The 27,449-nt window shown below is 40.6% G+C and overlaps 1 protein-coding gene across 2 annotated transcripts in view; it reads right to left on the bottom strand.

The window, feature by feature from the left end:
- TPST1 (tyrosylprotein sulfotransferase 1) overlaps positions 1-20,587 on the bottom strand; it is a 176,143-nt gene extending 155,556 nt beyond the window's left edge. Inside the window, exons 1-2 of one of the 2 annotated variants that reach the window (XM_032591606.1) lie at positions 20,452-20,587; positions 15,492-15,608 (exon numbers count right to left, since the gene is read on the bottom strand). The gene's annotated coding sequence lies outside the window, so the exon portion shown is untranslated. The remainder of the gene's footprint in view (positions 1-15,491; positions 15,609-20,451) is intronic. The other variant, XM_030300886.1, reaches the window with a different exon arrangement.
- Between the last annotated feature and the right edge of the window lie 6,862 nt (positions 20,588-27,449).

The following is a 27,449-nucleotide window of genomic DNA, read 5'->3' as shown; positions in this document are numbered from 1 at the left end:
TGTTCCATGCAAATGGAAGTGGGCAGGAAAAAAAGCTGGGATAGATATATAAGACAAATGAGACTGTAAAAGAAACACTGTAGCAAGAGACAAAGAAGGACATTGCATAATGATGAAGGGATCAATCCAACAAGAGTATATAGCAATTTTAAGTATCCATGCATCCCACACTGAAGCACCTAAATAAGAAAGCAAATATTAGGGCCCTGGGTGGCTCAGTCAATTAAGTGTCCAACTATTGGTTTCAGCTCAGGTCATCATCTCATTGTTTGTGAGTTCAAGCCCCATGTCAGGCTCTGTGCTGACAGTGTGGAACCTGCTTGGGATTCTCTCTCTCCCTCTATCTCTGCCCCCCCCCACTTCCCCCCAAAAATAAATAAACCTGAAATTTTTTTTTCAAAAAGTTATTTCTTAAAAAAAAAAAAAAAAAAAAAAGGAAAACAAATATTAACAGACCTAAAGGGAGACACTGAGAGTAACACAAGACTAGTAGGGGACTTTAACACTCCACTTACATCAATGGATCATACAGGCAAAAAAATCAATTAAAACAACAACAACAACAACAACAACAACAACAACAACAAAACCCAGTGGCTTTGAATGATATATTAGCCCAGATAGACTTAACAGATATATACAGGACATTCCATCCAAAGACAGCAGGACACACGCATTCTTTTCAAGTGCATATGGAACATTCTCCAGGATAGATCACATTAGGCCTCAAAACAAGTCTCAATAAATGTTAAAAAACTGAAACAAAATCAAATACTTTTCCAACCACAATGGTATGAAACTAGAAATCAATCACAGGAAAAAACTAGAAAAAATACAACCACAGGGAGGGTAAACAACATGCTACCAAATGGCCAGTAGGTCAGTGAAAAAATCAGAGGAAATAAAAATTACATGGAGATAAATAAAAATGGAAACACAATGGTCCAAAACTTTGGAACACAGCAAAAGCAGTTCTAAGAGGGAAATTTACAGCAATACAGGCCTACCTCAAGAAACAAGAAAATTCTCAAATAATCTAAACTTACACCTAAAGAATTAGGAAAAAAAGAACAAAGCCCAAAGTTAATATAAGGAATGAGATAATAAACACCAGAAATAAATGAAATCAAGACAAAAAAAAAAAATAGAAAAGATCAATGAAACAAAAAGCTAGTTCTTTGAAAAAATAAACAAAATTGATAAACCTTTTAGCCAGACTCATCAAGTAAAAAAAGAGAAAACTCATACACATAAAATCAGAAATGAAAGAGAAGAAATAACAACAAACACCACAAAAATACAAAGGATTATAAGAAGTTACTACGAAAAACTATATGTCAACCAAACAAACAACCTAGGACAAATGGATAAATTCCTAGAAACATACAATCTTCCAAAACTGAGTGATGAAGAAGTAGAAAATTTGAACTGAATCAGTGATCAAAAACTCTCACCAAATGATGGCTTCACAGATGAAATCTACCAAATGATTAAAGAAGACTTAACACCTATTCTTCTCAAACTATTCCAAAAATAGTAGAGAAAGGAAAAGATCCCATATACATTTTATAAGGCCAGCATTACCCTGATCCAAAACCAGACAAAGACACTACGAAAAGAGAAAACTACATGCCAATATCTCTAGTGAACACAGATGTAAAGATCGTCAACAATATATTAGCAAACTGAATTCAACAACACAGTAAAAGAATCGTTTATCACAATCAAGTAGGATGTAAAACGGTTCAATATTCACAAAATTTTAAATGTGATACATTACATTAACAAGAGGAAGGATAAAAACCGCATGAGCATCTCAACAGATTCAGAAAAAGCATTTGAAAAAATACAACATCCGTTAATAATGAAAACTCCTGACAAAGTGGATCTAGAGGAACATACCACAACATAATAAAAGCCAAATGTGAAAAACCCAAAGCTAACATCATACTCAATGGTGAAAAACTGAGCGTTTTCCCCTAAGATCAGGAATAAGTCAAAGATTTCTACTCTCATCATGTTTATTCAACATAGTACTGGAAGTCTTAGCCACAGCCATCAGACAAATAAAAGAAATAAAAGGCATTAAAATTGGTGAAAAAGAAGTAAAACTGTCACCATTTGCAGATGACATGTTACTATATATAGAAAACCCCAACAACTCCCTCAAAAAACTATTAGAATAAATGAATTCAGTAAAGTTGTAGAATACAAAATACACAGAAACTGTAGCATTTCTCCACACTAACAACAATTAGTAGGAAGAGAAAATAATCACATTTATAATTACATCAAAAAGAATAAATTTAACCAAGGAAGTGAAAGACCTATACTCTAAAAACTATAAGACAATGGGGCGCCTGGGTGGCTCAGTCAGTTGAGCAGCCGACTTCGGCTCAGGTCATGATCTCACGGTCCGTGGGTTCGAGCCCCACGTCGGGCTCTGTGCTGACAGCTCAGAGCCTGGAGCCTGTTTCGGATTCTGTGTCTCCCTCTCTCTGACCCTCCCCCATTCATGCTCTGTCTCTCTCTGTCTCAAAAATAAATAAACGTTAAAAAAAATTAAAAAAAAAACTATAAGACATTGATGAAAGAAACTGAAGACAACACAGATGTAAAGATACAGCCATGCTCATGGACTGGAAGAACTAATGCTGTTCAAATGTCCATTCTACCTAAAGCAACCTACAGATTTAATGCAATCCTTATCAAAATACTAATAGTATTTTTCACAAAACTAGAACAATCTTAAAATTTGTATGGAACCACAAAAGACCCCAAAGAGCTAAAGCAGCCTTGAAGGAGAGGAACAAAGCTGGAGGTATCACAAATCTCAGATTTCAAGATATACTATAAAGCTATGCTAATAAGAACAGTATGGTACAGGCACAAAAACAGACACACAGATCAATGGAACAGGATAGAGAGCCCAGAAGTAAAACCATGCTTACATGGTCAATTAAACTATGACAAAGGAGGCAAGAATACAGTAGGGGGAAAAGACAGTGCCTTCAATAAATGGTGATGGGAAAACTGGACAGCTACCTGCAAAAGAATGAAACTGAATCACTTTCTTACACCATACACAAAAATAAACTCAAAATAGATTAAAGACCTAAATGTGAGACCTGAAACCATAAAACTTCTAAAAGAAAAACAGGCATTTATCCTATGGACATCAGCCTTAGCAACAACATATTCATGGATATGTTTCTGTAGGTAAGAGAAACAAAAGCAAAAATAAACTATTGGAATTACACCAAAATAAAAAGCTTTTACACAGCAAAGGAAACCATCAAGAAAACAAAAAGGTAATGCACTGAATGGAAGAAGATATTTTCAAATGATATATCTAATAAGGGATTAATACCCAAAATATAAAAGGAACATATACAATGCAACACCAAAAAGAACAAACTATCACAAAATGGGCAGGGGACCTGAGTAGACATTTTTCCAAAGAAGATATACAGATGGCCACCAAACACGTAAAAGATGCTCAACATCACTAATCATCAGAGAAATGCAAATTAAAACCACAATGGGATATTACCTCACATCAATAAGAATGGCTATTCCAAAAAGACAAGAAACAAGTGTTAGTGAGGATGTGGAGAAAAGGGAACCTTCATGCCCTATTACTGGGAATGTAAATAGGTGTAACCACTATGGAAAACAGAATGGAGGTTCCTCAAAAAAATTAAAAGTAGAATACCATATAAATCCAGTAATTCCACTACTGGGCATTTATCCAAAGAAAAGGAAAACATTAATTCAAAAAGATATATGCACCCCTATGTTTATTGTAGCATTATTTATAAGAGACAAAATATGAAAGCCACCTAAGAGTCCATCAACAGATGAATGGAAAAGATATATATACCACGTGTGTGCATATATATGTGTGTGTGTATATATATATATATATATATATATATGTATGTGTGTGCACATACATGTTTGAATATATTTTTTAACTTTAAAAAAGTTTATGCATTTTTTAAATTTTTTTTAACTTTTTGTTCAGTTTTTGAGAGAAAGAGACAGACAGAGTATGAATGGGGGAGGGGCAGAGAGAAAGGGAGACACAGAATCCGAAGCAGGCTCCAGGCCCCAAGCTGTCAGCTCAGAACCCAACGCGGGGCTCGAACTCATGAACGGTGAGATCATGACCTGAGCTGAAGTCAGACACTTAACCGACTGAGCCACCCAGGCGCCCCAAAATGTTTATGCATTTTAAGAAATAAAGAGAGAGAAAGAGAGAGAGAGACAGTCTGTGTGTGTGTGAGCAGGGAAGGGACAGAGAGAGAAGGGGAGACAGAGAATCCTAAGCAGGCTTCATACTGTCAGCGCAGAGCCTGATGCGGGGCTCAAACTCACAAACAGTAAGATCATGACCTGAGCCAAAATCAAGAGTCTGACACTTAAACCGACTGAGCCACCCCTGTATGTATGTGTGTGTGTGTGTGTATGTATGTATGTATGTGTTAGGGGTGTGCGTGTGTGTGTGTGTGTGATGGAATAGTCCTAAAATAGAATGAGATCTTGCCATCTACAACAACGTGGATGGACCTAAAGGGTATTATGCTAAGTGAAATAAGTCAGAAGATAAATACCATAAAATTTCACTTATACATGGAATGTAAAAAAATAATTGAACAAAAAAACAAAAACAGGATCATAAATACAGAGAACAAACTGGTGGTTGCCAGAGAGGAGGGGGTTGGGAGATAGGCAAAATAGGTGAAAGAAATTAAGAGGCAGAAACTTCCAGTTATAAAATAAATAAGTCACAGAGATAAAAAGTACAGCATACAGAATACAGTCAATAATATTGTAATAACATTGTATGGGAATGGATGGTGATTGTAAGCATTATCATTGTAAATATTGAGTAATTCATAGAACTGTCAAATCACTATGTTGTGATAAAAACAGAGACAGAAAGAAACAAATCAAGAAACAGACTTTTTTTTTTTTCAACGTTTATTTATTTTTGGGACAGAGAGAGACAGAGCATGAACGGGGGAGGGGCAGAGAGAGAGGGAGACACAGAATCGGAAACAGGCTCCAGGCTCTGAGCCATCAGCCCAGAGCCTGACGCGGGGCTCGAACTCCCAGACCGCGAGATCGTGACCTGGCTGAAGTTGGACGCTTAACCGACTGCGCCACCCAGGCGCCCCAAGAAACAGACTCTTAATTATAGAGAACAAACTGATGGTTAGCAAGGAGGACATGGCTGGGGGATGGGTTAAATGGGTGATGGGGAGTAAGGAATTCATTTGTCCTGATGAGGACCGGGTGATATATAGATTGTTCAATCATTACACTGTACACCTGAAACTAATATAACACTGTGTGTTAACTAACTGGAATAAAAACTTTTAAAAAAATTACTATGTTGTACATCTGAAACTCATATAACATCGTATGTCAACTATACTTCAATAATTAAAAAGGGGGGGGCACCAGGGTGGTTCAGTACGTTATGCAATTGACTCTTGATTTTGGCTCAGGTAATGATCTCATGGTTCATGAGATCGAGCCCCGTGTGAGGTTCCACGGTCACAGTGAAGAGCGTGCTTGGGATTCTCTCTCTCCCTCTTTCTACCCCTCCCCCACTTGATTCATCTCTCTCTCTCTCTCTCTCTCTCTCTCTCTCAAAATAAATAAAAATAAAACATTTAAAAAAACAAAAGCAAAAAAAGACCACAGGCCTGTGGCACCCTTCATACACTGGCTCCTCCTCATCTTCCAACTTCACTTCCCAGCTCTCCTCCCATGCAGCCTGCCCCATTCAGGACCACTCTCACTCCACACAAAACACCTCCATACCTGCCCTCTACTCATCCTGCTGCCTCCTAGGTTATGCCCTATTCTCCCTTTTATACACACCTCCTCAGTGTTCTTTTCCTATCTCCCTCGCCCCCAAAATAGATTGTTCCAACTTCTGTAACCTCAGGCACTTGGGAACAACATGCTGGTTTGCACACTCATGCACTGTATTGTGGTTAGTTTACCCTCAGTAGATTACAAGCTCCTTTAAAGTACAAATTAAAATACATCATCATGCAGTGAGTGCATAAATATCAGATAAAATATAAAGCAAAGAAAATACAGATGAATAATAAACACCTAGTGAAATCTTCTCAAATCTCCATAACATACCTTTAGAGTCATCTGAAACAAAGCAAATGTTCAACAAATGTCAAAAATGAAGCAAGGAGATACAAATAAACACAAACAAAGTAATCTGGAAGTCATAAAAAATTTTGCAATTTCAATCATTATCCCAACAGGACTTTTTAAACTGAATCTACAGAATTTATAGCACGTAGAAAAAATAGTTTTTCCAAGAGTTTGGGAAAGAACACACACAAATATTAAAGTATTAACAAAACTATTATAACTGTTATGGTATTAAGATTCATTGGTGGAACAAAATTGAAAGCCCAGGGAAAAATAGCCTCAACTATGTACACAAATTTGATATGTTTCAAAAGCAAACATCACAGAACACTGACAATTGTTTAATTTATGTGCTGGGTTCCCTCATCCACATTCCCACACTCACCCTCCTTCATCTACAGCTATCCTCTACTTACATTCTGATGCCTCTCAACTCTATTTTCAACCAAGGCCTGCATCCCAAATCTCAACCTGATCATTCAAAGGCCAAGGCACAACTCAACTCTATCTAGATGTTCCATTGGCAGTCAAATTTAAGAAGACCAAATGGAACACATCTTCCCTAGTAAATTTCTCCCCCTCTTCTATTTCTTCTCCTGGTAAATGAGCCGCTTCCTCCTAGATGCCCAAGATAAGTATCTGGGAGCCTTTACGTAGTTTCTCCCTTAACTTCTCCATGGTAACTTGTGAAGTCCTGTCAATTTTTCTCGCTTCGTGTCTCTTGAATCTATTCTCCCTCTCTCTTCTTCCCCTCCTGACATGGCTTTAATCCTCGCCCTCATATTTTCTCACTTGCGTAACTCCATGGCCTAATAACTGATACTCTCTGACCTTCAGTCAGTTCATTCAATATCCTGTTTCAGAAGTAATCTAAGATGCAAATATACTTATGACACTCCCCTGCTTAAAACCTTTCAAGCCCTTTACTTCTCTCAAAACAAAATCCTCGCCATAACATACAAAATCCTTCCAGATCCAGTGCTTACCTGCCCCTAGCCTCTTCTTTCATCACTCCCCGGCTCCAACACCCCCCTACACACACACACTCACCCAGTTCTGCTTGCATCTCTTAACTAGGCTTATCAAAAAGAAAAGAGAATGAACCCAAATAAATAAAACCACAGTAAGGAAGGAGAAATAACAACCAACATCACATAAATACAAGCAATTATAAGAGAATATTATGAAAAACTATATGCCAATAAATTGGACAAACTGGAAGAAATGGGTAAATTCCTAGAAATATATAAACTACCAAAACTACCACAGGAAGAAATAGAAAAGTTGAGCAGACTGATAACCTGCAAAGAAATTGAATCAGTAATCAAAAAAATTCCCAAGAAACAGAAGTCCAGGTCAGCTTCACAGTGGAATTATACCAAACATTTAAAGAAAAATTCATACCTATTCTTCTCAAACTATTAAAAAAAATAAAAAGAAAGAAAGGAAAACTTCCAAACTCATTCTATGAGGGCAGCATTGCCCTGATACCAAAACCAGAGAAAGACTCCACTAAAGAGAACTACAATCCAATATCCCTGATAAACACGGATGCAAAATTTTTAATAAAATACTAGCAAACTGGGGTGCCTGGGTGGCTCAGTTGGTTGAGCGTCAGACTTCGGCTCAGGTCATGATCTCACAGCTCGTGAGTTCGAGCCCCATGTCAGGCTCTGTGCTGACAGCTTGGAGCCTGCAGCCTGCTTCAGATTCTGTGCCTCCTCTCTCTCTGCCCCAACCCACTCGAATTCTGTCTCTGTCTCTCTCAAAAATAAATAAACATAAAAATAATTTTTTAATTAAAAATAAATAAATAAAATACTAGCAAACCAAATCCAGTAATACATTTCAAAATAATTCACCACAATCAAGTAGGATTTACTCCTGGGTTGCAACACCAGTTCAATACTCACAAATTGATCAACGTGACACATCGCATTAATAAAAAAAAGGATAAGAACCATATGATCATTTCAATAGATGCAGAAAAAAACATCTGACAAAGTACAATATCCATTCATGATAAAAACCCTCAACAAAGTAGGTTTAGAAGGAACATCCCTCAACATAACAAAGGGCATATATATAAAAACCACTGATAATATCACCCTCAATGGAGACCATAGAGCTTTTTATTTTTGTTGTACTGGCACATAAATAGACACATAGATCATTGGAACAGAATTGAAAACCCAAAAATGAACGCACAGCTATATGGTCAATTAATCTTCAACAAAGCAGGAAAGAATATCCAATAGGGAAAAAGACAGTTTCTTCAACAAACGGAGTTAGGAAAACTGGACAGCAACACGCAAAAGATTGAAACTGGACCACTTTCTTATACCAAACACAAAAACAAAATCAAAATAGATGAAAGACCTAAATGTAAGACTTGAAACCATAAAATCCTAGAGGAGAACATAGGCAGGAATCTCTTGGACATCAGCTGTAGCAACTTGTTTCTAGAGAGATCTGCTGAGGCAAGGGAAACAAAAGCAAAAATAAACTATTGGGACTTCATCAAAATAAAAAGCTTCTGCAAAGTGAAGAAAATAGTCAACAAAACTAAAAGGCAACCTAAGGAACCAGAGAATATATCTGCAAATGATATATCCAATAATGGGTTAGTATCCAAAGTATATAAAACATTTATAAAGCTCAACACCCAAAAAATGAATAATTCAATTCAAAAATCAGGAGACATGAATAGTCATTTTTACAAAGAAGACATACAGATGGCCAGCAGACACATGAAAAGATGCTCAACATCACTCATCATCTGGGAAAATCAAATCAAAACTATACCTGGGCGCCTGGGTGGCTCAGTCAGTTAAGCATCTGACTTCGGCTCAGGTCATGATCTCACGGTTCATGAGTTCAAGTACTGCATTGGGTGAGCTCCTCCCCACCTTCAGGAACTCTCTCAAATGAAACAACACAAAACAAAAAAACTACACTTCACACCTTTCAGCTAAAATCAATAACACAAGAAACAACAGGTGTTTGTGACAATGTGGAGAAAGGGGAACCCTCTTGTACTATTGGTGGAAATGCAAACTTGCATAGCCACTCTGGAAAACAGTATGGAGGTTCCTCAAAAAGATAAAAAACAAAACAAAAACAGAGCTACCCTACAATCCAGTAATCACAATACAAGGCAGTTATCCAAACAATACAAAAATACTAATTCAAAGGAATACACGCACCCTGATGTTTATAGCAGCATTATCTACAATAACCAAATTATGGAAACAGTTCAAGTGACCATCGATTGATGAATGGATAAAGATGTGGTATATCTATACAATGGAGTATTACTCAGCCATAAAAAAGAATGAAATCTTGCCATTTGCAATGACATGGATGGACCTAGACAGTATTATGCTAAGTGAAGTAAGTTAGTCAGAGAAAGCGAGAACCATATGATTTCACTCCTGTGTGGAATTTAAGAAACAAAACAAACAAGCAAAGGAAAAAAGAGAGAGAGAGGCAGACAAACCAAGAGACTCTTAACTATAGAGAGCAAACTGATGGTTACCAAAGGGGAAGTGGATGGGGGAATGGGTTAAGTAAGTGATGGGGAGGGGCACCTGGGTGGCTCAGTTGGTTGAGCATCTGACCTTGGCTCAGGCATGATCTCACGGTTTGTGAGTTCAAGCCCCACATCGTGCTCACTGCTGTCAATGCAGAGCCTGCTTCAGATCCTCTGTCCCCCTCTCTCTCTGTCCTGCCCCCACTCATGCTTTCTCCCAAAAAATAAAAATAAATAGGTGACGGGAATTACAGGGTGCACTTGTGATGAGCAATGGGTGTTGTATGGAAGTGGTGAGTCACTATATCATACACCATCAAACGAACACTACGTTGTATGTTAACTAACTGGAATTTGAATAAAAACTTTTTAAAAAAATCATTCAAACATATGTTTCCTAAAAGATATACTTTAGTTTCAATAACCAAATGGGCTGAAAGCAAAAGGAGGGAAAAGATATACCATGCACCATAACCAAAAGTCTCTGGAGTAGCTAAACTAACATCACATGTGATGCACTTTAAGATAAAATTTGTTACTAGCAACAACAGGCACTTTATAAAACCTGATATCCATAAAGAAGTTACAATTATAAATACATATACACCTAAAAATAGAATTTCCAAACACAAGAGGCAAAAATTGACAACACTGAAGGGAGAAACAGACAATTCAACAATAATATTTGGAGAATTCATTACACTATTTTTGATAATGGATAAAACAATCAGACAAAAGATCAAGTAAAGAGATTTGCCAAGTAGACTCAGCAAACACCTACAAGACTGCAGGCTGCAACAGTAAGCAACAATGCATACATAAATACATATGTATGTATGTATTTACACACACACATATCATTTTCATGTGCATGTTCTCTAGGATAGACCATGAAACAAATCATAAAAATCATACAAAGGATAAAAATCATACAAAGTATATTCTCCAACCACAATAGATTTAGAAAATACCATGAAAAAATATTTGAGAAATTTACAAATATGTGAAAATTAGACAACACTCTCCTAAATAACCAATGAGCCAAAGAAGAAATACCAAAGTAAGTTAGGAAATACTGAGATAAAAAACACAAAACTTATGGGATGTAGCAAAAGCACCAAGAGCTATGTGATAAGCAAAATTATAGCTGTAAATACCTATATTAAAAATAAATCTCAAATCAATATGTTGCACACCCTAAACTTACACAATATGTCAATTATATGTAAATTAAAAAAATAAAATCTTAAAAGTTTAAAACTTTAAAAGTTAAAAGGATCTCAAATCAACAACCTGTTAACCTTAAGAAACCAGAAAATGAAGAGTAACTTAAATCCAAAGCCAGTAGACAGAAGGAATTAATTAGTCTACAGTGAAACAAATACAACAGAGAACAAAGAATAAAGAAAATCAACAGAATAAAAAGTTGGTTCTTTGAAAAGATCAACAGAATTAATCATTTAGTTAGATTTAGCAAGAACAAAAAAGAAGACTCAAATTACTAAAATCAGTAATTACTACCAACCTTACATAAATAAAAAATATTCTAAAGAATTATACAGAATACTATAAACAACTGTAATCTAACAAATTAGGTAACTACATGAAGTAGACAAATTCCTTGAAGACACAAAGTACTAAAATCAATTCACAAAGAAATTCTCTGAATCAAGCTGTAACAAGTAAAAAGATTTGAATTAGTAATCAAAGCTTTCCACAAAGAAAAGTCTAAGATCAAATGACTTCACTAGTGTATACTACCAAACCTTAAGAATGAACACCAATCCTTAAAACTCTTCCAAAATATAGAAGAAACGCAAACACTTCCCAATTTATTCTATGAGGCCAGTTTTCCTTGATTCCAAAACTAAAGACACTACAAGAAAACTACAAAGATATATTTATCTATATACATGCAAAAACTGAGCCAAATGCCAACAAACCAAATCCAGAAACATATATAAAGGATCACAAACCATGACCAAAGGTGGATTGTCCCAGTCATGTAAGATTGTTTCAACATATGAAAATCAAGTAATGTCATACACCATATTAATAAAATAAATGACAAAAACCACACAATCATCTCAATAGGCACTGAAAAAGCACTTGACAAAATCCAACACTCTTTCATGCTAAACACAAGGAATAAGTCAGAAATAGAAGAGAACATCATCAACATGAAAAAGGACATCTAAGAACCCACAGCTAACTTCACACTTTATGATTACCCCCTAAGATCAGCAACAAGACTGGATGTCTGTTGTACAGCAGGTTCTAGCCAAGGCGATTAGGCAAGAAAAATAAATTTAAAAGCATCCAGATTAGAAGGAAGAAGACTATCTCTCATCAGAGATGACATATCATGTATATATAAAATCCTAATAACTCATTTGGGGTGCCTGGGTGACTCAGTTGGTTAAGCGTCCAACTCTTGATTTCAGCTCAGATCATGATCTTGTGCTTTGTGGGTTCAAGCCCTACATCGGGCTCTTTGCTGGCAGCATGGAGCCTGCTTGGGATTCTGTCTCCCTCTCTTTCTGCCCCTCCCCCCTCATGCATGCACATGCTCTCTCTCTCTCTCTTTTTCTCTCTCCCTCATAAATATTTTTTTAAAAATCCTAATAACTCTTTAAAAAAACTATCAGAACTGTTAAATGAGTTCAGGATGGTTGCAAGATACAGGACTAATGTACAGAACTCAACTGTATTTCTTTGGGCAGGGGAGGGGCAGAGAGAGAGAGAGAGAGAGAGAGAGAGAGAGAGAGAGAATCTTAAGCAGGCTTCACATCCAGCGTGGAGCCCATGACCCTGAGATCATGACCTGAGCCAAAATTAAGAGTCAGATGGTCAACTGACTCAACCACTCAGGCACCTCTCAACTGTATTTCTATGTGTTAACAATAACAATACAAAAATGGAATTAAGAAAACAATTCCATTTGCAATAGCATCAGAAGAATAAAATATTAAGTAACAAATTTTACCAAAAAATGCAAGACTTGAACATGGAAAACTAGAAGAGATTATATATGTTATTGAAAGAAATTTAAGATCTAAATAAATGAAAACACATTTCATGTTCTTGGACTGGAAGGCTAATACTGTTAAGATAGCAATATTCCTCAAATTGATCTACAGGTTCCATGCAATCCCTACCAAATTCCAACTGGGTAAGAGTGCCAAGACAATTAAAAGTGGGAAAGAATAGGTTTTTTTCAACACATGGTACTGAGATAACTGAATATCTATAAGCAAAAAGATAAAGTTAGACCCGTATCTCACACCATATACAAAATTCACAAAAATAGAACAAACACCTAAATGTAAGAGCTAAAACTATAACACTCTTGGAAGAAAACATAAGATTAAATTTTCATGACCTTGAATCAGGCAATGGTTTCTTAAATATGAAACCTAAAGGGTGCGCCTGGGTGGCACAGTAGGTGGAGCATGCAACTCTTGATCTTGGGGTCATAAGGCCCACATTGGGCATGGAGCCTAACAACAAAACAAAACAAAACAAAACCCACAAGCAACAAAAAGAAAAATGATAAATTGAACTTCATCAAAATTAAACACCTTTGTGCTTCGAAGGGTACCATCAAGAAAGTTAAATGACACCCAAAGAATGGGATATTTGTATTTGCAAATCATATAACTGGTAAGTATCTAGAATTATAAAGAAATCCCACAACAATAAAAAGACTACTTAATTTTAAAATAGGCAAAGGAATAGAGATTTCTCTAAATATATACAAATAGCCAGAAAGCGCATGAAAAGATGCTCATCATCATTACCCATCACGGAAATGCAACTGGAGCCCCAAAGTATTACTTCACCCATTAGGATGGCTATAATCAAAGAGTCAGGAAACAAGTGTTAAGGAGGACTTTGAGAAATTGGAACATTCATACATTGCTGGCAGAAATATGAAATGGGGCAGCCACTTTGGAAAACAGTCTGGCAATTGCTCAAAATGTTACACTTAGAGTTCTAGAGTTACCATACGACCCAGCAATTCATGTCCACACAAAAACTTGTACAAAAATATTCATAGCAGCATTACTGATAAGAGCCAAAAGTGGAAACAATCTAAACACCTATTAACTGATTAATGAATAAAAAATGGTATGTCCATAAAATGGAATATTATTCAGCAATAAAAAGAAACAAAATACCGGTACATTCTACAACATGGAAGAACACTGTAAACCTTAAGCTAAGTGAACCAGTAACAAAAGAGTACATATTATATTTTTACATTTACATGAAATGTCTAGAATAGGCAAATCTACAGAGCCAGAAAATAGATCAGTAGTTTCTTAGAGACGGAGGGAATAATAAATGGGACAGTTGGGGGTGACAAGTAAGGAGTGCACAGTTTCTCTGTGGGGTAATGAAAATGTTCTAAAATTGATTGTAGTAATGAATGCACAACTCTGTAAATATACTAAAAAATCTTATAACTTAAATGGGCAAGGGGCGCCTGGGTGGCGCAGTCGGTTAAGCGTCCGACTTCAGCCAGGTCACGATCTCGCAGTCCGGGAGTTCGAGCCCCGCGTCAGGCTCTGGGCTGATGGCTCGGAGCCTGGAGCCTGTTTCCAATTCTGTATCTCCCTCTCTCTCTGCCCCTCCCCCGTTCATGCTCTGTCTCTCTCTGTCGCAAAAATAAATAAACGTTGAAAAAAAAAAAATTAAAAAAAAAAATAAATAAATAAATGGGCAAACGTATGGTATGTGATTTATAACTCAAGTTGTTACCAAAAAAAAAGTAGGCTAAGACCTACACACTAAACCTCTTAGGGTGACTGCTTACTAAAACAGAAAATTTTAATAGGATCCAGAGTCTCCAACAAAACATCAAAAATGTCTAGGATACAAGAAAAAGTCAATCATCATACCACGAACCAGGAAAACACAGCTTGAATAAATAAAAGACAATTAACAAACACTAATACCACACATGAATCAGATGTTAGAATTACCTGACAAGGATCTTAATTTTTTTTTAACTTTTTTTTAAGTTTATTTATTTTGAGAGAGAAAAAGAAAGCAAGAGCACAAGTGGGGGAGGGCCAGAGAGAAAAATCCCAAGCAGGCTCTGTTCTGTCAACACAGAGCCTGACTCAGGGCTCCAACTCATGATGTGAGATCTTGACCTAAGCCAGAATGAAGAGTCAGAGGCTTAACTGACTGAGCCACCCAGGCGCCCCACCTGACAAGAATTTTAAAGCAGCCATCATGTTTTAATGAGCACTGAGCTATACAACTGAAACAAACAACAAAATAAGAAATCTTAGCAAAAAAATAGAAGATACAGAAAAGAACCAAATGGAAATTACAGAACTGAAAAATAACATAACCAACACAAAAAGTCACTAGATGGGCTCAATCGCAGAATGAATACAACAGAGGCAAAAATGAGTCAAGCTGAAACTGGAAGTAGCACAATAAAAGTGAAAAGATCTAAACAATAGAGAAAAAAATAATGCCTCCCGCACTGTAGGACAATCACAAAAGTTCTAAGATTTGTATTCTCACAAAGAAAGAAAGGAGAAAGAGAACAGTGCTAATAAATTATTCTAAAAATGGCTGAAACACCCAAAATTTGGCAAAACTCATTAACTTAACAGTTCAAAAACCTAAAAGAACTGCAAATAGGATAAACTCAAACAAATTCATGCCAAGATATATCATATTTACACTTATGAAAACTAAAGACAAAGAAAAAAACCTTTAAAGCAACCAGGGAGAAAGGATACGTCACCTGTAGGGAAACACGAATTCCAATGATAGAGGGTTTCTCATCTGAAATCATGGAGGTGTCAAGGAAGTGGCACAATATTTTCAAGTGCTAAAAGTAAAGAACTGTCCATCACAAATTCTACAAACAGAAATAGCAAGAAAATCTTAAGAAAACTAAAGAACAAAAGAAGACAACTCTATTGTTTAAATCTTAATTCTAACTTATTACAAAGTATACAAGTACCATTATATGAGCAATTACAAGTTTTTCTTATAATAGTAATTAAATATTTGGGAATTACCGATTTCCCCCTCACCATCACCAATGCCAATGAGATTCATATATGTAGATGGCTTCCCTATTTCCTTAATTCTCTTAAAAAGAAATAGTTCTGCCACTGTTCAAGATCTTTTATCAATTTAACAGTTCTGTTCTACTTGAAAAATCCAAAGCTTATGAGCCTAAAATCAGAGCTATTTGCTTAAAAAAGATGGAAGATACATTATGTCTCAACCATCCATAAAGTCTATTTTAAATAGTATCTCCTAAAGAGGAAGTCCTGAATGAACCTCTATAATCATGTAACAGCTTAACCATCTTAAAAGCCAAATCCTAAGAGCAAATAATATTTATCTTAATCCACTCTAATTTATAAAGAGTGTGTGTGTGTGGTTTTTTTTAAACAAGAATGACTATGCAAGTATGACTAGTGACCTGTTAAGCAGCCAAGAAAGAAACAGATGGTCATCTTGCAAAACTGTAAATTCAAGATCTGTTTCACATTATTTACCAACTGATTCACTGAACTAATTTTTGTCAAGTTTTTAAAATATACTAAGTACTGTACAAGGCAGTGACAAAAAAATAAATAAGGTACTACCATACTGTGATATAAGAATCACATAACAGAATATATATTAGGTCTTCATCCCTGGCTCCAGGCACTGAGCTCCTAAAACCTTTGGAATTTCTTGATGGGGTTGGAGGAGCATCTTTTGTTATTCATCATAAGCCCCTTTCAACCATATCTTGGGGGATGGGGGCTGGTTGCCAGAACCAACCCCTGACCTCAGAATGGGGGAAAGGGGCTGCAGATAGAGTTTATCCCCATCGACCAATGATTATGCCTACATAATGAAGCCTCCATAAACTCTAACTGAAGGGATTCAGAGACCTTCTGGATTGGTGAACACATGGATGTGCCCGGATGGTGCCCCCAGAGAAGGCATGGAAGTTCATGGAGGTCCCATACCCCTTCCCACAAGAGATGCCTTAGGTATCTCTTCCATTTGCTGTTCCTGAGTTACATACTGTCTAATGAGCAGGTAATGGTTAAGTAAAGAGCTTCCCAGAGTTCTGTGAGCCATTATAGCAAATAACTGACCTGGGTTGTGGGAAGCCCCAGTTTACAGCCAGTTAGACCGAAGTACAGGTCATGACCTGGGACTTGCAACTGGCATGGGGGGGGGGGGGGAGGACAGGCAGAGGCTAAAGTCTTAATGTGTGGGATCTGCACTAACTCTAGGTAGGTGGTGCCATAATTGGGTTAAATTACAGAACACCAGTTGGTGTTTGGAGGGTCGGAGAAGTGTAAAGGGAAAGCCCACATATTTGGTGTCAGAAGTGTTGTGAGTAGTGTAGAAGAGACATAGCTTACCTTCAGGCGTGATCCTAGACCTCAAGGAACCATGAGAAAAATGGGCCCACGAGAAATAATTTAAATAAAATGATATGTACTATAATAGGTATGTCTACCAAATGCCAGGAAAGTAAGCAACTAACCACGCCAACAAAGTGACACTTATGCTGATTTTTAAATACTATAGTATTACAGTTAAATACTATAGTTCCTCAGGGTTCTATCAGTTCCTCTTAAGCTCTCACCCTAGTTCTCCACCCTAGCTGCACATTACAGTCACATGGGAAACATGTTTTTTTTTTTATTAAAAAAAATTTTTTTAAGTTTATTTATTTTGAGCGGGGGCGGGGGGGCACCTGGGTGGCTCAGTCGGTTAAGGGTCTGGCTTTGGCTCAGGTCATGATCTCACGGTTCATGGGTTCGAACCCTGCATCGGGCTCTGTGCTGACAGCTCAGAGTCTGGAGCCTGCTTCGGATTCTGTGTCTCCCCTTCTCTCTTCCCCTCCCCTGCTCATGCTCTGTCTTACTCTATCTCTCAAGAATAAATAAACTTAAAAAAAAATTTTTTTTTTTTGAGAGAGAGAGCAGGGGAGAGGCAGAGAGGGAGAATCCCAAGCAGGCCGTGCACCATCAACACGGAGCCTGACATGGAGCTCAGAACCACGAAATCATGACCTGAGCTGAAACCAAGAGTCCGGCATTTAACCAACTGAGCCACCCAGGTACCCCAGGAAGCCTTTTTTAAATGACAATGTCTGGTCCCAGAGCAAATAGACTGAATCAGAATCTCTGTGGAAGCCTTCATCTCCTCATCCTTACCCTTTAAAAGCTATCCATGTGGTTTCATAAAGTAGTGCCTGGGTTAAAAATGACCAACTCCATTTGAGAAAAACATAACCCAGGCTTCAACCAATCTTCTGGCAATGAGGAAAGAAAAAGATTTCAAGTAGAAACAATATGAGCTATAACAGAGTTACTGTGAGGAGAGAAGAGGATTCTAAGGTTTCTAGGATGAAGGCCTAAAACGGAACAAGAAATGTTTATATGTGCTTGAGGGGGCTATGTGAGTAAAGGGAAGGGAAAGGAAAAGATAACCAAGTTTGGAGCATTCACTATCCAAGTTTAGCTTTCCAATAGACAAATGAAAATAAAGAACACTTGAAATTCAAAAAAAATGGGGACCGAATACACATCTTTGAAAACCATAAATATAGCACTATTTGAAGCCATGAAAGGAGGTATAATCAATCACACAAGGAAATTAGAGAAAAGAACATAAACCGAAACTCTAGTGAATATCATGTTAATCGGAGAAAATGAAAAAGAGGGAAGCGTCAAGGGAAGGTTTTTGTTTTTGTTTTGGAAGGTGGAAATCTGAGCATGTACGCAGGCTGAGGGAAAAAATGACAATGCAGAGATCAAAGATGTTAGTTTTAGAAAGGAGGACCCTTCTTTGATAAAAGGAAAGGAGATCAGAAATCAGATAGGCATAGGCACACAGAAAAATGATAGAACTTTAGTAGTCAGGGCTGAAGTTCACCAATTTCTTCTGTGAATTTTCTGCTTATTGCAAAATAAGCAATGAAAAACATCCAGTAGGACACCGAGAGGAGAATGGTAAAAATCTACAAACAGCCATTTAGGTTTTAGTACATAAGATTAACCTAGGGGAAAGTCAAAGCATCTCCAGCCAGTGAGAGTAAAGTCAGAATCCAGAAGTTTAGAACAGCATCAGCAGCTCACTTACATGATTTTCTCCAGTCTGCTCTGGAGATCCTAGGAGCAGAAAAAACCAACTGTTTGATTCATCCTGACTTGGAGACCATCAGAGCAAATGCAGCAAGAATGGCTTGAAGCCAGTAACATTGTTTTTATACTTTTAAAAAGTTACATTTTTATTTCACTCTTAAAAAAGAAAGAAAAAAAAAAAAAAGACAAGGCTGTAGCTACTTCCTTGGGTTGCCAGAAAGAGTGTTTGGGAAAGTGAGGGATAATTACTTTCACTCCTACAGCACTAGTCAGAACTTTCGCTCCTAAGCATTTTTGATCCCTTCAAGAGCTGATTCCCAAAATTCTAAACCTGATTCCTCTAAGCTCTTAAAGGATGAAAATTCATTGCAGGATTGGACTATCCAACCGAGAGAGAAACAAGTGAAATACTTCTTACATACAACGCTGTATTCTGGCTAGTAGGTAAACACTGCTGATTGAAGGTGGGAGCTGATAAGGGAGTGATTATATTTGAGGCTCCCTAAGAATCATTTACAAAGCCAATTAATATAAAACAATACTTAACACAAAGATTGCAGAATTCAGGGTTTTTTCCCCCTGAATATATACAGTGAATAAATAATTGACAATTTAATCTCTTTCTCACACTCGGAGTTCACTAATTTGTCCTGCCATCTACCGCACCACTCTTCAAGGAGTGGGAAGAATCCCTCCGGATACTGAACCTCTTGCTACGACCATCTGGAGAGTACAGAGACCTGAAGGAGGAAGAGACTAACACGCGTGAGCATCCGCTATGTGGCAGGCCTACTGTGTGCCAGGCTCTGGGCAAGACACTTTACATGTTATGCGTGCAGGTCATTGAAAGACGAATTATGGTGTTCAAACTACGGATCTGGCGTTCAGGAGGGTATTAGGGTGTCTGACGGTTTAAGTGTAAAGGAAAAGAAGTGTTAGTGACCGTGGCTGATGAAAGTGAGGGAAAAAGAGGCGAGTTGGGAAAGGAAGGCATCTGAGAGCAAAAAGGCAAACCCAGGGACATGGGGAGGATGGGGGGCGACTGGAAGGTACGGAGGACATGGCAATATGGGGCAGGCATGAGGGTGAGTCTGTGGAAGCGAAGCCGGGGTACAAGTGAAGGCAAAAGTCTGATCTGATCCCGGCGGGATGGGCGGCGGGCGAGGGGTGGGGTGGGGCGGTGGGTCTCATCCCGGGAAGGCGCCCCAAAGGACTGCAGGGGCTGGGAAACGGTGCCAGCGCTACGAAAGGGGAGGGGATGGAGAGGGGAGGGGGCGGCGGGGGGATGACCACGGCGGGGACGAGGCGGACGACGGCGAAGCGGAGACCGGGAAACGCAGGCGCTGGGGGAAGGGGAGCGGGTGTGGGTGCAGGAGCCGGCAGGCCAGGGCGAGGGGCGCCGCGTTCGGGGGGCGGGGCTGGACAACTGCCCGCAGGGAGATGGGGAGACGAGCGGGCAGGAGGTGACGCGGGACCAAGGGATGTCAGGACCGAGCCGCCCGGGGCCCGGAGCCATGTGGGCGGCGGCGGGAAGGCAGCGGGGCCGGGGAGGCGCTCCGAGCCCGGCCACGGCGAGCGCGGCGTTCCCCTTACCTGGGTTGAGTGAGGAGCAGCCGCGCCGCCTCGCCAGCATCCTGCGCTCAGCCGCTTCTCCCACTGCCCTAGGTGGGGGCCATTCCACCCGCCCCGGGAGCCCGACTTCACCGCCAGGCGCCAGCTGCTGCCAGCCCGGCCCGGCCCCGCGGAGCAGCGCCGACGCGACCTGCGCCCGCAGCCGCCTCAGCAGCGACTCCCGCCGTGGCTGCCTCAGCCCCTGCCGCCAGCCTCTCGGGTGGGCCTGGGATCACAAGTGTGCCACGATTGGTTGCCGCACGCCCGGCCCGGGAGATGTGTCGGCTTCTGTGATTGGTGGGTTTCCCTAGCTGCCGCCCGCGGGAGGTGGTACTGGGAATAGCGCCGGGTCTTGCAGGCGTTGAAGGGCGGGATGGGTCTGACGTCGCGGCCGGACGGGCGACTCTGCGTCCCTGCGTGTGCTCGCTCCGCGAGAGGGCTCCGAGCAGCCACCTGCCCGGACGGGTTGTTGCCCTAGCAACGGCGCACTTGACCTGGCTGGAGGGGAGCTGCGCAGGGGGTGCTGACCACGCCGCCTTAACCCCCACGTGGGCAGCCTTCATCGGTGAAACCCTGCCGCCGGACAAGAAAAGGAGCTTTTCCACGAAATCCTCTTTTTGCATGTCCACTGCTTCAGGTACCACCCCTCTGGCCGCTGCTGGCGCAGGAGCTTTCATCTCATAGGAGATATAACTCAAGAACAGATATCAAATTCACACAATATTGCATTCCACACAAAAGGTGTAAGTGAGTGACTGGAGATTCTGTCCCAACCATAGGAATGGGGAACTGATACTTGAGAGAAAGAAGTGAAAGCTGGGATTGGAGAAGAGGCCAAGGGAAGAGAAACGTTGTGGAGAGGGCTGACATTTCCCACCTGAAAATTAAGAGTTCATGTCTATGTCAGTTAGGAACTGACATATCCATACCAGATTCTGTCAAAGCAATTATTTCACTTCTATAAACTGTGGAACAAGATTCAAAATGAAGTAAGCATTGCCAAAGGGTCACTGTCTATAGAGTCTAGAGCACATTGAGTAAATTTTTTGCCTAGTGCAATTCTGGGAATACCTCAAACGTTTTACTTTCGTCCATTGAACTTTGGACTTTTGTCAATTGCAACTGGTCAGTGTCAACTCCACTGTCTCCTCCCATTCATCCTTCCACTTTGAAAATGTTAACACCTGGTAGCTAAAAAGTAAATCATGCATTAGATTTTAAGTTTAAGGTCTGCTAGCAACAATCATAATATTAAAAAAAAAAAAAAAGTTATGTAACCTTGTGGCTTTTGCTTTTATAAGCCTGATCTGCTTCCTTGAAATTCAGAGCACACCTTCAACTTCAGTGGACTCCATGTCTCCCTGAAATAAATGCTTTGATTGCTTTATATCCTCTTCTTGAAGGACAGAACATAGATTGCAAAAAGCATGGGCTCAGGAATCTAACATCTTTGTTCAAAATTCCTGTCTACCATATTGGAATGTTTTGTTACCTGCAGAATGAGATCTGTAGAATATGTATCAGAGAGTTGCAGGTGTGTTCATGTGAGGCCACACAAAAACTTGTACATGAATGCTCATAGCAACATTATTCATAATAGCTGATAAAGTGACAAGAACCCTAATGTCCATCAACTGATTAATAAACAAAATTTAGTATATCCATACAATGAAATATTATCCAGCCATAAAAAAGAGTGAAGTACTAGGGTGCCTGAATAGCTCAGTCGGTTAAGCCTCTGACTTTTGATTTTGGTTCAGGTCATGATCTCACCGTTCATGAGTTTGAGCCCCGCATCAGGCTCTGCGCTGACGTTGCAGAGCTTGCTTGGGATTCTGTCTCCCTCTCTCTCTGCCTCTCCCCCACTTGCTCTCTTCTCTATCTCTCTCTCTCAAAAAAAAAAGAAAAGAAAGGAATGAAGTTCTGATTTGTGCTACAATGTGGATGAATCTTGAAAATATTATGCTCAGTGAAAGAAAATATTCACAAAGACCCCATAACATATGAGTCCATTTATAGAAAAATGTCCAAAATAGGTAAATCCAAAGCGACAGCAAGTAGATTAGTAAATGTCTTGGGCTGAGGAGGCTGAGGAAAATGGGAAGTGACTGCTAATGGATATGGGGTTCCTTTGGGGGCAATTGATGAAAATGTCCTAAAATTGATTGTGTGATAGTTACGCAGTGTTGTGCATATACTAAGAACCATTGAATTGTGTACTTTAAATAGGGGATGAATTATATCTCAGTAAAGCTGTTACTTTTATTAAAGATTTTATTTTTAAGTAATCTGTATACCCAACATGGGGCTCAAACCCACAACCCCAAGATCAAGAGTCACATGCTCTATGAACTGAACCAGCCAGGCACCCCAAAGCTGTTACATTTTTAAAAAACAAAATGAGAGATGCCTGAGTGGCTCAGTTGGTTAAGCAGCTGACTTTGGCTCAGGTCATAATCTCATGGTTCATGAGTTCAAGCCCCTCATCAAGCTTCCTGCTGTCAGCGTGGAGCCCACTTCAGATCCTCTGTCTGCTCCCCCCACCCCACTCTGCCCTTCCCTCACTTGCTCTCTCTCTCAAAAATAAACATTTAAAAATAAATAAAATGAGATAACAAACCTCTGAAAGCTCCTGGCTCTGGTGCCTCTCTAACAAGGGCTCAGCATATCTAAGTTTGTTTTGTCTTTATTCAGTTAGCAAAATCTTTTTTTTAAGTTTATTTATTTTGACAGAGAGAGAAAGAGAGAGAGAGAATCCCAAGCAGACTCCATGAAGACAGCACAGAGCCCAACGAGGGGCTCCATGTCACAAACTGTGAGATCACGACCTGAGCCAAGATCAAGAGCTGGACATTTAACCAACTGAGCCACCCAGGTGTCCCAAGTTAGTAAAATCTTGTAAGCAACTTGATCTGAGGAAATTTAAACAAATACCCACTGTGACAATTTTCTTTGGAACATTTGTTTGTTTATTTATTTATTTTGAGAGAGAGCACGCACAGAGGGGACGGGCAGAGAGAGGGAGAGAGAGAATCCCAAGCAGGCTTGCTGCTGTTAGCACAGAGCCGGACATGGGGCTCGAACTCATGAACCATGAGATCATGACCTAAGCCGAAACCAAAAGTCAGATGCTTAACCAACTGAGCCACCCCTGGAACATTTAAATCTAATGAAGAACATGCTCAGATTTGTCCCTAGCTGCTTTGGAGCAGAAGAAATGGACCACTAGGATTACAAAGCTTAGCCAAAGAAAATGAGCAAGATTAGCAGGCCGAGAGCAAGAGGAGAGGGAAGGAAGGAGATAGCACTCCTCAAAGTGATTATAGATAGACCCAAGGGCTGCCCCCCAAATCCAATCTTTCAACAAATTAAGGGCTATGTCCCCCATTCCACTTCCTGCATTCTAGACCCCTTCAAGAAAAGTGTTTACCATGGCCTGGAGCCGCTGCCAGTCCCTCTCCACAAAACAGAATTGCAACTGAGGTGCAAATACTTCACCCAACTACAAGACCTGAAGAAAAACTGAGGAGCGCCTGGGTGGCTTGGTCAGTTAAGCGTCCAACTCTTGATTTCAGCTCAGGTCATGATCTTACGGTTTGTGGGATAGAGCCCTGAGTTGGACTCCACACTGACAGCACAGAGCCTGCTTGGGATTCTCTCTCTCCCTTTCTCTCTGCTCTCTGTCTCTCTCTCTCTCAAAATAAATAAATAAACTTAAAAAAAAAAAAAAAAAAGAAAACTGAGTAGCCAGGTGAGGGATGGTGCTTGTATCTTACCTATTAAACTGTGAGAACAAATTCTAGATGGGACTTTGGTAAGAACGGGACACAAATCCCTTCAGTGAAATCTGGCAGGGAGGTTGACCTTCCTTCCTGTCACGTGATGGGATGTCTCCCTGAGCAAGACAGCTTTAGATGACCCAAGAGCCACACTGTAGAAAGTAGCCAGAAGCAAGGAGCTGCTTGAAGTGAAGCGAAGCTCAGAGCCCTTTGGAAACAAGTTTTTCTGCTTTCTAAATCTACCTCCAATCCATGTAGTATATCTTAAGAAAAAAGACTCCAGGGACACCTGGATGACTCTGTCAAGCGTCTGACTCTTGATTTCAGCTCAGGTCACGATCTCACAATTCGTAAGATCAAGCCAGTACGGAGCCCTCTTGGGATTCTCTCTCTCCCTCTCTCTCTGCCCCTCCCCAGCTCACACTCTCTCTCCCTCTCTGTCCAAATAAATAAATAAACTTTAAAAAGAGAAAAGCTTCAAAATATACTCTTAAGTGAAAAGAACCAAGTTAAGAACAGTGTATATAATATGCCCATTTGCGATTTTTAAAAGTACACACGCATGCCTATGATTTTCAGAAATAACCTCTGGAAGGGCACACAGTAAACTGTAGCAGTGGCTCTTTCTGGCTGGAAACCTGAGGGACCTGGGGACAGGAGCGAGAAAGAGACTTATTTTTCACTGTATCTATATACTTTGGCACTTTTTGAAATTTTGCATCATGTACTTGGATTACCTATTTAAAATAAGTAAAGTCAGAATTTTAAAACCCCTCTTCTGCAAAACTCACCACTGAAGCCTATATGAACATCTGGTTCCCATGACATGTATATTGCTTTGTGTAATTTTTTAAGCCGCGTACTCGGTACGCATATTCTGAACAAGCTGTATCTATTTTCCCTCCCCAGCTTTACCTCCTTCAGGTGATCTCTCCTCAGATAAGCTCACCTGAGGGCATGCACAGCATCACCCCGACCAATCCACAGGCAATTCAAAGGACTCAGAGTTTGTTTCTTCCAAACAGCCTAGGCAGCCCCACAGGCCCAAGGAAAGAGAGGAGGTGGGCACCTCCAGTGACAGCCTGGAAGCCACTGCCCTGTAAGGCCAGCCTTGCACAGCTTCCGCCTTGGGGATTCATCTCCTGGGAAGGCCTGGCCCAGGGTGAGAGGACTCCTTAACACAGTAATCTCACCTCCTGCAAGGAAAGTCCGTGCACCACACCTAGCAATGTTCAGGCAGCACAGCCCTCCACCACGTCTACCTGGGAGGATTGTTGGCTTTGGTTTGGTTTTTGGTGCAGCAGATCTCCCTTCGTGGCATTGCCATTCTGGAATCTGGCATGGGGAGAGGATGGTGCCGAGGTGAGAGGTGGAAGAAGGGAGGTGGAGGCCCTCAGAAATGGAAAATAGGAGAAGAGAAGCATGCCAGGTCCCACTTTATTATCCTCTCTCTGAGTCCAAGGGAGCTGGAAATGAGGGTCAGGAGCAAGGGGTTTGGAAACAGAGAATGGAGACGACACACTACCTTTGCAGTTCAAGGTGAAGGAGCCTGGATCTTTCAGAGGCACGCGTATGGCTGTGGGAGAAAGGGTGGGGAGTGGAGAGCTGGGGACAAAAGGAGGTCTCAAGGATAAGGACAGAAATGGTAATGACAGGAGATGGCTGGGTCTGCCCAGTCCTCTGTCCTGTCCCCAGCACAGGGCCTCACATGCGCTGTGAATGGATGAGTGAATGAATAAATACAGAAATAGCAAAAGCTGCAGCTATCAACAAAGGCCACCAAGGCAAAGCAGAGGGGGACACGGGGAAGAGAACAGGAGGGCACTCAGGGTCCTCCCTGGGAGGGCAGAGAGATTCAGAGTGTGGGCTCCAGAGGCAAAAATCCTTGAAAAGGAAGTGAGAGTTAAATTAAACTTTCACCCAACCTAAAGTGACCCCAAAGCCCTGGCTGACCTGGGACAAAATGAAACACTTACCTGCAAATAGCATCAAAGGGCTAATGTGCTGCAGGAGACACCTCACAATTCTCTTGAAGCTTGGGAGATAGAGGGATCTGAGACAAAAAAGAAAATGGTGATACGAGTTAAAGAAAAGGAAAAGAAAAGAGCATGCCTCCTCTCTTTCCCCACCCCTAGCTCTAGGAAAACTGGCCAGGTCAGGCCCCTCAGCCACATCATCATTTTTAAAATGAGAATCCAGCACAGCCTATGAGCAGACATTTTCCAAATGGCTACAGAATTCCTGCACCTTCCAAAAATACCTCTTCATGGAATTCCTGCCAGGGAGCGAGGGCCACATGCCCAGGCTGGAACCAACCAACTGGGCTTCCTGAGCCCAGGAGCTACTACCGGCGTGCTCTGCAAACCCTAGATACAGGAAATGCCCACTGTTCCATGGGTAAACCCAGCCAGACAGCTGCTGGTGCTGAGCCGAAGACAGGAGCAAAGCATCTTCTAGCCCCACTTATGACAAAAGAGATTATGGGACTTCCAGGAGTGACTTTCAAGCCTCGCTGTGCCTATAAACCACCTGTGCAGCTTTGTAAGCTAGACACCAAGCCTCTCATCAGTTATATCGAGCAGAAGCTCTGGGGGAAGGGTCTCCTCACCCCGGGGGGCAGACAGGGACTGGAGTAGCGACTGGGAGGTGGCATCAGGGGGACTTGAGAGAGGCTAGTCACTGATACTCTGTTTCCTGACCTGGAAATTAACCCAGTTTGTTCACTTTGTGAAGATCTATCAAACTATACTCACATCTGCACTTTTCTGAAGTGTTACACTTCATTTTTTTACAAGCTGCCAGATAAATTCTACTGGCCTACCTGGTGTGAGAACCCCTGAGTCAGAGGTCCAGGTTGAGGGCCTTAGGTTACGCTAGGGATGCTGAGTGCTTTGGGGTATGGGTTGCCGTAGCTACAGGGGTCTGCCTCTACTCTTAGGCAAGTCTCTGACTTTCAGGGGAGAGAGGCTCCAGGGAATAGAGGGGCCTCAGGTGGGAAGTGCACCAGGGAATAGGCCTGTGCCCACGGATGCTGACTACTGACACCAGTGCAGACCAGGAGCATCTGCCAAGCCTAGTGACTTGTCCTGCACCCGGCTTGGGCAGGCCTCCGTGACCTAATTCAAGAGGGCCATTTTCTCCTGTGGCTTTGGTTTTCCTTCCCCAGTTAAATAGGCTGCAGAGACTTCCAGCTTCTTGCCA

Source organism: Lynx canadensis, chromosome E3, assembly GCF_007474595.2.
Source record: "Lynx canadensis isolate LIC74 chromosome E3, mLynCan4.pri.v2, whole genome shotgun sequence".
Lineage (NCBI taxonomy): Eukaryota > Metazoa > Chordata > Mammalia > Carnivora > Felidae > Lynx > Lynx canadensis.
This window is presented reverse-complemented; position numbering and strand designations above follow the sequence as displayed.